Raw genomic sequence first — 5430 nt, forward strand, 5'->3', positions numbered from 1 at the left:
ATAAGATGAAAGGGTTCTAAGGTCAATAGTCCTTACAGCATAACTAATAAAAATAATATAAATGTAAAAAAAAACCCCAAAATTGACATATTAAGGAAGATTTCCCTTCCCTTTTTAGTAAACGGACTAAGATATTCTGTTTTAGGATGATAAGGGACAGACTAAATGTAGATTTAACTTATTTTTTACAGCAAATAAAGTCTAAATATCTTCATTCATTCTCTTTCTCCCTTACCTCTCTAAACACATAGTAATGACTAACCTAGTACCTTGCATTCTCAGTCTATTATTTCAACACCTTTTCATTTTTCCTTACAGGTTTGCTTTCAGAAATCTTTGTCTAGTATCTTTTCTTTCCCCTTAATTTAATCAAGGCTTAATTAAAGTATCTGGGGATTATAATTTGTTTTACCTTATTTGCTGTGAATGAGTATTGTAATAAAACTGCTTTATATTCTGATTCACATTTTGACAGTTGTTGTAGGTTGAATAATAGCTCCCAAAGATGTCCTTTTCCTAATCTCTGGAACTTGTGAATATGTTACTTTACATGGCAAAGTATAATTTACAGATGTGATCAAGAAAGGATTTTGAGATGGGGAAGAGTATCCTGGATTCTCCAGGTGGGTCCCATAGAATCACAAGGGTCCTCTAAGAAGGGGAGTAGGCCCTGTAACCAGATAGGTAGAAGCTATGCTGCTGGCTTTGAGGCTGGAGGAAGGAGCCACTGGCCAAGCAATGTGGGCAGCCTGTAGAAGCTAGAAAAGGACCTGAATTCCTCCCTAGAGCATCCAGAAGGAATACAGCAGCTCTGCCTATTGTAAAATAATACATTTGTGTGGTTTTAAGCCACTACATTTGTGGTAATTTGTTGCGATGTCATTAGGAAACAAATGCAATGATCTGTATGTAATCAGCTATCAGTCATCTCTGTTGTGGGATTTGCACATTTAGTCTGTGGTGTCGCTTTTAGGTTTGTGTTTGTGAGATTAATGCTGTTCAAGTCACTACCTCCATTTGCTGACCAACCTGAAAGGCAGTTGAAGTCTCAGGTGAATTGTGTTGCCTAAGCTGTCTTATAATAAATAGCTAGAAGCTGGTGCAGGGTGGCTCACGCCTGTAATCCCAACACTTTGGGAGACCCAGGTGGGCGGATCACTTAAGGTCAGGAGTTTGAGGTCAGCCTGGTCAGCATGGTGAAACCCCATCTCTACTGAAAATACAAAAAGTAGCTGAGTGTGGTGGTGGGCGCCTGTAATCCCAGCTATTTGGCAGGCTAAGGCGGGAGAATCACTTGAACCCAGGAGGCGGAGGCTACGGTGAGCTGAGATCGTGTCACTGCACTCCAACCTGGGCGACAGAGTGAGAATCCATCTCGAAAGAAAAAAAAAAAAAGCTAGGATTCTCCTACATATGGCTAAGATATAGATTAGAAGGCTTATTCACTATAACAAAATCACTAACAAATTAATCTTAAGACAGACAATTTAGAGGACGATTCAAGGAAACGCTAGTACTTCGACTCAGTGACTCTTATCAGGAAATGTTAACTGCTCATCCCTGCTGAATCTAATTTGGGTTTCCTGCAAATTTGAGTAGAAATAACTCACCCTGAACCTTTATTATTTGAGATAAGTCTAGAACCATCAGACCAAATTGATATAAAAAATGTTTCTCCACTGCAATACTTTTATTTTCCTTAATTAAATATCGATCTTGGAAATTTCCTCTGACTATCCTCTCACCTATTTGATTCAGAGCCCAGATTGTCTACTGCTTACTTCTGCCTCCACGTAGAATAAAAATATTGTTCCATCCCCCTTCATTCTCTAGGCCAAATTCAGTGCTTGCTCTCTCGTCCCGGCCTCATTTATGTTCTGAGGCAGTAAACGGAGGGTTGTTCTGCTGTGTGTGTCCTCCAGCACTTTCTGCTACAATCCTGCTGAAAGATGGGCTGTGGGAGTTCACATTTTAAAAAAGGCGAGGCACAAAGTTAAATTTAGTTCATTCTGGGTATTGCAATCCTGGGAACTAGCACCACCCCTAACCATGCCAGTCACGTTGCAAAACTGAGATCTTCAACACTGTTTTTCATTTTTTAAATTTTGTTTTCAGTGTTTAGGGGAAGAAAAGAAGAATGCATCCAAAAGAAACACTACTAGACCATAATCCTTAATTGATTATTGGACAATTCAAATTTATTACCTGAGTTTTGCTATTGTTGTTGTTGTTTTGTTTTGAGACAGGGTCTTGCTTTGTTGTCCAGGCTGGAGTGCAGTGGTACAATCACAGCTTACTGCAGCATTGAACTCCCAGGCTCAAGTGATCTTTCCACCCCGTCTCCCAAGTATCTGGGACTACAGGTATATGCCACCATGCCCAGTTATTTATTTATTTTTTTGAGATGGAGTCCCACTCTGTTGCCCAGGCTGGAGTGCAGTGGCACGATCTCGGCTCACTGCAGTCTCCTGCCTCAGCCTCCAGAACAGCTGGGATTATAAGTACAAGCCACCACACCCGGCTAATTTTTTATATTTTTGGTAGAGATGGGGTTTCACCATATTGGCCAGGCTGGTCTCAAACTCCTGACCTCAAGTGATCTGCCCACCTGGCCTCCCAAAGTGCTGGGACTACAGGCGTGAGCCACCACACCAGGTCCTGGTTATTTTTTTTTTAATTTTTTGTACAGACAGGGTCTCACTGTGTTGCCCAGGCTGGTCTTGAATTCCTGGGCTCAAGTGATCGGCTTGCCTCAGCCTCCCAAAGTGTGAGATTACAGGTGAATCACTGCGCCAGACCTATTACCTGAGTTTTTAAAAACAAAAATATAATTTGAGTTATCGTATTTCTTAGAACATGGGCTTTTGCTTTTTAAAATCTTTTTCCCCTCAAACAGTATTTTGCAGTGTTCTTAGGCTAACTGCTGAGTTGTGAACAGGAGAAAGGGGCCATTGGAGCAGGCACTTCGTTATGTCAGCACCGATTGACATACAATTCCTTTTTGTATCTCTCTTACTCTTCACACCGCATTTTCCCCTTTCTTCTTCATTTTTCCATTGTGAGGACATGTCAGAAGGAAAAACAGCCCTCAGGACAAAAATGAGATTCAGTTAAGAGACTGATATTCAAAATGGCACATACATTTCATGTGGGAGGCAGGCTGTTGGCTGTAACTAACTTCCATGAGTTACTTTTGAGAAGCCCTCACTAGCTGGGTGCTATTTGATTTTTGTAGAAGTGGCATATTCTTTCATGTGTCCTATGTAATTTTCCTGAGTGCACACATTTTTAGCATATTTTGCAGTCCAATTTTCAAAGGCATCTACTGTATTGCTTCACTTACAAATCTTTCACTGTTAGAATCATTCTTTACTTTCAGAATGATTTTAAGAATTAGAATATTTTCCCCATATCTAACATAATGCACAAATCATAATAGATGCTGAGGAGTTAATTTGTTTGCTTCCAACTTTCTTTGTCATTGTATATAGAAATAACTTTTTTTTTAACAAGGGGGGGAATATCAGTGACTTTTATGAATTTCATCAATTGTTAAAAAATTATGATTTGTGGAATTAGAAAATCTTTCAATCTCTCTGGTTTTGTTTTTGCTTTTGTTTTTTGTTTGTTTGTTTTTGAGATAGGGTCTCTTTCTGTCACCCAGGCTGAAGTGCAGTAGCACAATCACAGTTCACTGTAACCTCAAACTCCTGGGCTCAAGCGATCTTCCTGCCTCAGCCTCCCAAGTAGCTAGAACTATAGGCAAACACCACCACGTCCGGCTAATTTTTTATTTTTTGTAGAGACAAGTCTCACTCTGTTGCCCAGGCTGGTCTCACACTCCTGAGTTCAAGCAATCCTCCCTCCTTGGCCTCCCAAAGTGCTGGGATTACAGGCATGAGCCACCATGTCTGGTCTAATCTTACTCTTATAATCATTTTTTAGGGTATCCTGAGAGTGTTGATTCAAAGAGGTCAGAAGGCAGTTCTGGATCATCTCCAAGTCTCAGGTCTTATTTATAGAAGTGTGGAATAGTTCTTAAAAAGACTCAGAGAAATACTAGAGGTCATCATGTCTAACCTCTGACATTGCAAGAGAAGGAACTCAAGACAAGAGGAGATAAGAATGAACAACAGAGAAGCTGTGATCTTTTGACTCCCCACACGATGCACTTGTCTCCAAAATTATGCTAATTCAGACTCCGAACATAAACAAACATGGTTCCCCACAAGCTATTGTAAGAATAAAAATGTTGTAATATCTATTTTAGAGATTTTTCTGGATGGTTTAGGGAAATATAATTTTGATCTGAAGAAAACGTGAATTCATAATATTTTCAGCACTTAAAAAATATAATCTTGTTATCCCCATGTAATGATGTATAAGTCTGTTCTCATAATGTTATCTCACAACTGGGTAATTTATAAAGGGAAGAGGCTTAATTGACTCACAGTTCGGCATTGCTGAGGAGGCCTCAGGAAACTTACAATCGTGGAAGAAGGCAAAGGAAAAGCAGGCAACTTCTTCACAGAGTGGCAGGATGGAGTGAGCGCAAGCAGGGGAAATGCCAGATGCTCGTAAAACTCTCAGATCTTGTGAGACTCACTCATTATCATGAGAACAGCACGGGGGAAACCGCCCCTGTGGTCTGATCACCTCCCACCTGGTCCCATCCTTGACACGTGGAAATTATTATAATTCAAGGAGAGATTTAAGTGGGGACACAGAGTTAAACCATATCAAATGGAATAACCACATAATGGTTAAGAACATGGTTTCTGAAATAAGATTGCATTGGATCCATTTTTATTATCTGTATGAACTTGGGTGTGTTCCTTAACTTTTCTATCTTTGTAATATGTGAAAATATAATCAATCACATTGACCTCAAAAAATTTGTGAAGATCAAATAAAATAAGGCATACACCATGTTGAACATCATTGCTAGAAATATAGAAGTCACCCAATAAATATAAACTATTAATTTTATTGTTGTTAATAAATATAGAAAGACATTAATTTTGCCATCAAGTAAGAATATGTCTTTAGAGAGATATGATATGTCAGAGAAAATGAGTTTTTTTTCTTTGTTGCTATTCATCTACTCTCACCCCTGATGAAATGAACTAAAAAAGAAGCTAATGTGAACTGAAAGTAAACTACAGAATAGATCAATGGTTACTAATTTTTTTTTTTTTTTTTGAGACGGAGTCTCGCTCTGTCACCCAGGCTGAAGTGCTGTGGCCGGATCTCAGCTCACTGCAAGCTCCGCCTCCCGGGTTCACGCCATTCTCCTGCCTCAGCCTCCTGGGTAGCTGGGACTACAGGCGCCGCCACCTCGCCCGGCTAGTTTTTTGTAGTTTTTAGTAGAGACGGGGTTTCACCGTGTTAGCCAGGATGGTCTCGATCTCCTGACCTCGTGATCCGCCC

This window comes from Piliocolobus tephrosceles, chromosome 8 (assembly GCF_002776525.5).
Source record: "Piliocolobus tephrosceles isolate RC106 chromosome 8, ASM277652v3, whole genome shotgun sequence".
In the NCBI taxonomy this organism is placed as follows: domain Eukaryota; kingdom Metazoa; phylum Chordata; class Mammalia; order Primates; family Cercopithecidae; genus Piliocolobus; species Piliocolobus tephrosceles.